Below are 6984 nucleotides of genomic sequence, written 5' to 3' on the forward strand. Positions count from 1 at the left end.
CGTTTTCAATGTCTTCAACTTTCATTTTATGCTAATATTCTTAATTGAGGTAAAATGCAGAGTTCGGTAAGTTTGTACAGATGCAAAAATCCGTCTTACCCACATTTCATGAAGTTAGAGAAAACACGTTCCTCTCGGGGAGTTCTTTGTGCTGCTGGCCAGTTATGCCCCCTGAGAAACAGCTACTGCCAATAGAACGTCTTCCACCGTAGATGAACTTGGCCCATTCTAGAACTTTCTGGAATGGAATGATGTAGACACTCCACTGTTCTTTCACTCAGCATGAGGTCTTTGAGGCTCACCATGTAGTGGTATTTACCCACAGTTTGTTCCTTTCTATTAAGGGATGGAATTCTATGGTATGGGCTTATCACAGTTCATTCACGTACCTAATGAGGGACACTTGGGCTGTTTCCAGATTTGGCTATTACAAGTAAAGCAGCTATGAACATTCATGAGCTTAAGATTTCATTTCTAGGGGAGCCTGGGTGGCTCTGTCAGTTGAGCGTCCAACTTCAGAGGTCATGATCTCATGGTTCATGGGCTCAAGCCCTGCATTGGGCTCTGTGCCGACAGCTCAGAGCCTGGAGTCTGCTTCAGATTTTGTGTTTCAGTCTCTCTCTGACCCTTCCCTGGTCACGCTCTCTCTCTCTCTCTTCCAAAAATTAAAAAAAAAATAAAAAAAAAATTTTTAAAAATGATTTCATTTCTACACATGGGAGTGGAATTGCTGGGTCGTGGGGTGAGTGTAACCCTCACTTTATATGAAACGACCAGTTATCTAAAGTACTTGGGCCATTTACATTCAGCCCCAGCAATGAATTAAGTTCTGGTTACACAACATCCTTGCCAGCATTTGGTATTGTTAGTGTTTTTGGTTTTAGCCACTCTAAGGGGTGTATCACTGTGTTTCATCCTGGTATTAATTTTATTTTTCTTTGATGAATAGTAAAAGCTACAGCAATCAAAGCAGCATGGTATCAATGTGAAGACAGACACATGTGATGATGAACAGAACATGGACTTAAAATAGATTCACACTGATAAGTTTAGGGGACTGCAGCAGAGATGCCAAAACTATTTAACAGAAAAATCTTTTGAAAACATGGTGCTGAAATTGTTAAATACCCACATGGAAAATAATGTATCTTGGTGGATCATCGTTCTAAACGTAAAAGGTAGAACTATAAAGAAAATATAGAGGATTATTTTTGTGACCTTGGGGACAGGAAAATATGTTTCTTTTTTTTAATATGGTTTATTGTCAAATTAGTTTCCATACAACACCCAGTGCTCATGCCAACAAGTAGAAAAATATTTCCTTTTTTTAAAAACATTTTTTAAATGTTTATTTATTTTTGAGAGAGAGAGAGACAGAGTTTGAGCAGGGGAGGGTCAGAGAGAGAAGGAGACACAGACTCCAAAGCAGGCGTCAGGCTCTGAGCTGTCAGCACTGAGCCCGACATGGGGTTCGAACTGTGAGATCATGACCTGAGCTCAAGTCGGCTGCTTAACTGACTGAACCACGCAAGTGCCCCGGAAAATATTTCCTAAGAGGACACTGAAAGCATTAGGTATTTTAAAAATTGGTAAATTGGTCTTTGTCAAAATGAAATATGGCTGCTCGTGAAGAAAATCAACAGGCAAGTCACCAACTGGGAAAATAAAAACATTTGCAATACATACAGTTGCTGCAAAGGGATGGTTGCCAGCATATATGAAGATTCCGCCATGAGTCAATAATAAAAAGATAACTCCACAAAAATGTGCAAAGTATTTGAATGGATTCTTCACAAAAGAAGACTGCTGATGGACAATAAGCACCTGAAAATCTGCTTAGCTGGAACGTGTGTTTAACTCTCTGGTTCTTAAAACCAGGGCTCTCCTGGCTCGTTTGACCATTGTAGAACTTGCGACCCATGGTGGGGAAGACCCACACTCGATCTTGATCCCTGGGCTTAAATAGCAGCTCCTGCTACCTCTCTGCCTCGGTCTCCCTGTGTAGAAAGTAAGGGTCACGCTGGTTGGCAGGTTGGTAACCCTGTGGGTTAATAGCATCATGCGCTTAGAACCGCGCTTGGCATGTGGTGAGCACTACACGTGTGTCACCCACTATCGCCACGTCTCCTCCTTGAAGCTCTGACCTTCACTTGCACCCCACAGAAACAGGGTTCCACAGAACCCACTTTGGAAAACACAGCCCTGGCCGGGCAAGCAGTCCAGAAGGAACAGCCATGGTGGGGACCAGGCTTCATCTCCTACAGCCTCCTCCACCCCTGGACACTACTCTCATGGAAGAGAGAAGGTGGGGTGCGCCACTGAATGAGGGCCCCTCTGTCTTGTTTGGTGCCATAGCCCCAGTCTGGAAAGGCGCTGGACATTCTAGGTGAATGAACACATCCCTGACATCCAAACCTTGTGATGCCATCAGTCTCCAGGGACCGGGGCCAGGAACTGTGCATCTAGACTGGCGGCTCTCAGCGGACGGGCCACCCCAGTTCCGGGTTCCTTGCTGCTGTCCTGCTCCACCACCTCTGAAGCTGAACACCCTGGCAATTGTACGCCTGAAATGGCCAAATAGCCACTGTCCCACTGGCAGTGATGGTTGGGGGTTAGCAGTTTTCTCTGTAAATGGCCTCCATGTGGAGAGGATTGTACGCTCTGGAAATTTGGAGTCTGGACAGTTGGCTGTTCCCGACACAGAGGGAGCCAAAGTCAACACACAAGCTCCAGAGGGCCCCCCCCCATTAGCAGGACCTCGAGGGTCAACGAAGATCGAGTTTGCGGTACGCAGCCTGTCGAAGCAGAGCTTTCTGCCATTCTCCCAACATCTCTCCCTCCCTCCCCTTTTCCTTCTTTTCTCCTTCCCTCCTTCCTTCCTTCCCTCCTTCCTTCCTTCCTCTCCTTCCTCCCTCCTTTTCCCTTTCCCTCCTTTCCTTCCTACCACTTCCTCCCTCCCTTCCTCCCTCTCTTCCTTCCTTCCCTTCTTCCCTCCTTCCTTCTTCCTCTCCTGCCTCACTTCCTCTCCTCCTCCCTTCCCTCTCTCCCTTCCATCCTTCCTATGTCTCTCTTTCCCTGACTGCTTACATACAGCTCATCACCAGGTTTGGCCAGGGCCCTCCCTCCCTCTCCCTTGCATGCAGCACTCTCCAGCACACAGCCACACCCCAGCAGAGTGGTCTAGGTGACCCCTGCCCACCGTACGTCCAGCCCCTCCCTTCCAGCAGACATCCTGCAGACTGCTTCTGGGCTGATCCTGCGGAAAATACACTTCTCGGGTCACTTTTGCACTGACTTCTTGGGGGATATTTCATGATGATGAAGTGGTCCTGACCCTGTGCTGCGGACTGGCTGTGTCAGAACCGCTGTAGCATTTTCTAGAGCCACAGAAACCTCTGCCCCATTCCAGGCACAGAAAGGAGGAATCCCAAGCGCGTGGGCGCAGGCTGGGATTCATATGGCTTCCCAGGAGGATTGGAGGTGAGGCCACATTCAGGAAACTCTGGCCTTGAGGTTAAGTTCTTTTATCTTTTCCTGGAGTTCCCCTCTTCTCTTCAGCCTCCCACCCGCTTTCCTCCTGGAGGGATGCTGAGATCCACACCTTTCTTGGAGTAAAGCCTATACTTTCTTAATACGGTGTCATTGCTCCGTGGTAATGGCACTTAGTCCCTGGGCCTGAGAGCTCCTCCACTCCCTGTAATTTGCGAATTCCTGCTCCTCCGCCAGCATCCCTGTACTAACTTTCCCCTGCTCCACAGGAAACAACTAGAGACGGAGTGTCCCAGCGCAACGCACTGCATATGGATTATCCCGTGGCTTTCCGTGAGTCGGGAGGCAGCGTGGCTGAGCTGAGGACTTTTCAGGTTTCAGTCGCGATGTGGATGGGGGCGGGGGCCTCACCGGCGGCGGCATCTACCTCTCCGCCCGGGCATTGCCATCGTCGGCAAGATTGAGTTGCTTGGGGTTGAAGGGCCGAGAGCCCCAGTGTTTTGCTGTCAGCTGGAGGCTGTCTTTAGTTTCTAGAGGCACCTGCAGCCCTTTTCCATGGAGTCCCCTGGCGTGGCTGTTTGCTCCCTCAGCCAGAAGCGGGGGAGAAAGACGCGCTGTAGTCTTCCGTAACCCGGTCAGGAAATCCCATGCGCGCAATCACCATTTCCCACCAGCACGGCCGTGTTCTCTGCTCTAGAAGCGAGCCACCGTCCTAGCAAGACTCCCCGTGTGAACGGTAAGAGGTGTGCATCACACGGGCCACTGGAAGGGTCGGTTGGCCACAATCCTACACAAATGCACCTCCTCTCTGAAACGGTCCAGGATGATGCTGGGGGAGAATGAGAGACCCCCCCCCCCCACCATGCTTCAGCACCTCATGGCAAAATGTTCATCAGTGGCAAACTGGCCACTCTTGGTTCCTTCTGAGAAAGATATGTGGAAGAACTTGAGAGAGTTTTCCTTGTGTGGACTTCTTTCTTTAAAACACTTTTTTTAAATGTTTGTTTATTTTTGTGTGAGAGAGGGACAGAATCCAAAGCAGGCTCCAGGCTCTGAGCTGTCAGCACAGAGCCCGACGTGGGGCTTGAACCCACCAACCGTGAGATCATGACCTGAGCCGAAGCCGGATGCTTCACCGACTGAGCCCCCCAGGCGCCCTGATTTTAATAAAAATTTCCATTCTCACATCTCAAACTCAGCTTTCTGATTTTAAACAAGGGCTCTTCCTGCAATCGGCATTCATCATCGTCTTTGCTAGAAATAGTTCATCATCAAGGCGGAGTATTTGTCAACAGGAGCTTCTGCCCATCACACCTCTGAGCTGCCCTTCTGCAGGCTTTGGGTCCTGGTGAGCTTGACGCACGAGTCACCTGCGAGGTGGGTTCCGCCAGGGCTGGGATGCCTCGGACAATGGATGAGCAATAACATCACAGGCTGCAAGGCTTCCGAGCATGAAAGAGAAGGTCAAGGTCAAAGCACCTTGCCTTCTCTACCCCCTTTGTCTCGCTCTGCCTCCCTCACCCTCCCTCCAGCCTGTCTCCTACTCTTCAAACATTTCTTAATAATCTGTAATTTCGTGAAAGGGATAAAGGATAAGAGGAACCCAGAAGGTAACTGGATTTACATATGAATGTCGAGTTTTCATTTTAATTTTGACAAAGTGTAAAGGTTGCTAATAAAAGCATCATGACTGCCTCCCCCGTCTCTTTGATGGACTGTGGAACCGATTGCCGAGATATGGAGACAGATCTGGGGGTCACCAGGTTTACCAGGAGCGATCGCTCATCCTTTAACAAAAAACAAAACATCATGACAAATTGAAAAAAAAAGGATTAAAAAAGAAATGACATTATTTTCAAGGAAGTTATGGCCATTGTGAGTACTTCACAGAGGGACTGAATCCGCTGCCGGCTTCGGGGAGGGGTCTGCGTTCACCAGGACTCACGTATGGTATTGTGACCGGGTATTTAGGGGCCTTAGTGCCCCGTGGCTCCTTCTAGCAAAGAAGCCTTGGATCGGCCCTGGGGGGGCGGGCAGGGCAGGGGCGCCGAGTTGTCTTGAGGTGCAGACTTCAGTCTGGGCTTCTCCCAAAGCCAATACTGACAGAGGAGCTAGAATCAACACGGTGTAGGATGCGAAGATTCTGGGCCCAGGACAACTTCCAGGAGGGGCTGGAAGGCCATCTCTGTCCGGCGTGAAACAGGAAGGTCTGAGACCGGGAGAACGGGCGCAGCCACGGAGCTGACCTTGGGGCCTGCTGCTTGGACTTGGAAGTCATGTGGTGCCGTGTAAGGGGCCTTCCATCTGCCAGCAGCCTTCCAGGCGACCTCAGGCAAGTCACGTTTCCTTTCTGGGTCCTGGTTTCTAAACTGGGTGAGGCCAGCAGCTTCTCACAGGTGCTGTGTGGAGTCCCGGACGTTCTGTGGAGGGACGAGGTGTCCCTGTGGGTGCCACAGCCAGGCAGCTCTCTCTGGCCCCCCTTATGCAGCCAGAATAGCTGTGCTGTCCATGATTCTGGGTAAGGCTTCCTTTGGAGAAAGGGTTTTGTGGATTCGAAGAAACACTGACTAGCAGTGAGTGGTTGGATGTTGTCTGAAGTCCCTTCCCAGGCTCAGATCCTCTGCTCTTATTTAATAATTGGACACTTTGCATAAGTAGGTGAAGCCTCATGTGCCATATTTGAGTGGTGTGTGTGTGTGTGTGTGTGTGTGTGTGTGTGTGTGTTTGACAATCACAAGTATTTTTTTCTGCTTGCTCTTACTAACATTTCAGAGCGGTTCTGTCTTTGTTTTTTATTTGATCTTCTGGGGCAATGGTTCTAACATGTTGGGGTTGTAGACTGTGTTCACCAATTTCAATTTTAAGGCATATTAGCTTCTTTTCGTGTTGTATTGTTTCAGCTGTGCTTGGCCTAGATCTTTGGCTCTGTCGATGGGGATTCTTAGGGATGGAATGTCCAGCTGCCAACAGCTTCGCTGTGCTAACGTGTGGATGTCAGCATTTAAAAATGTCTTCCTTCTGATCACCCTAAAATACAGATAGGTCCATTGGAAATCGCGCAGTCTAACTTAATCTCTTTATGTGGGGAAACTGAGGCACCGAGTGGTGAGGTGACCTGCTGCCAAAGCCTCACACTTAAATACTGTTCTGATTAGCCTGAGCCCTTTGTCTCTCCCCCTTTTTATTGATCTGTGACTACTTCTTGCTGCCTGTGGCAGCTTAATATACCTCTGGCAATTCCTTATATAAAGTAAATAATCTCTCCATGTTGAGAAGGGTCACTCTTTAATTGTGTGCTGAAGCTTACACGCTAATTATACAACCAGTCAGCCTGGTAGAGCATAGGTAACTCACAACCCTGACCATTTCCATCAATCATTTCTTTTATTATTGACAAAAGCCCGGGCTAGCAATCAGGAAGCCTGCGTTTTAGAAAGGCATATATATATATATATATATATATATATATATATATATATATATATATATATATAT

This window comes from Suricata suricatta, chromosome 9 (genome assembly GCF_006229205.1).
Source record: "Suricata suricatta isolate VVHF042 chromosome 9, meerkat_22Aug2017_6uvM2_HiC, whole genome shotgun sequence".
In the NCBI taxonomy this organism is placed as follows: domain Eukaryota; kingdom Metazoa; phylum Chordata; class Mammalia; order Carnivora; family Herpestidae; genus Suricata; species Suricata suricatta.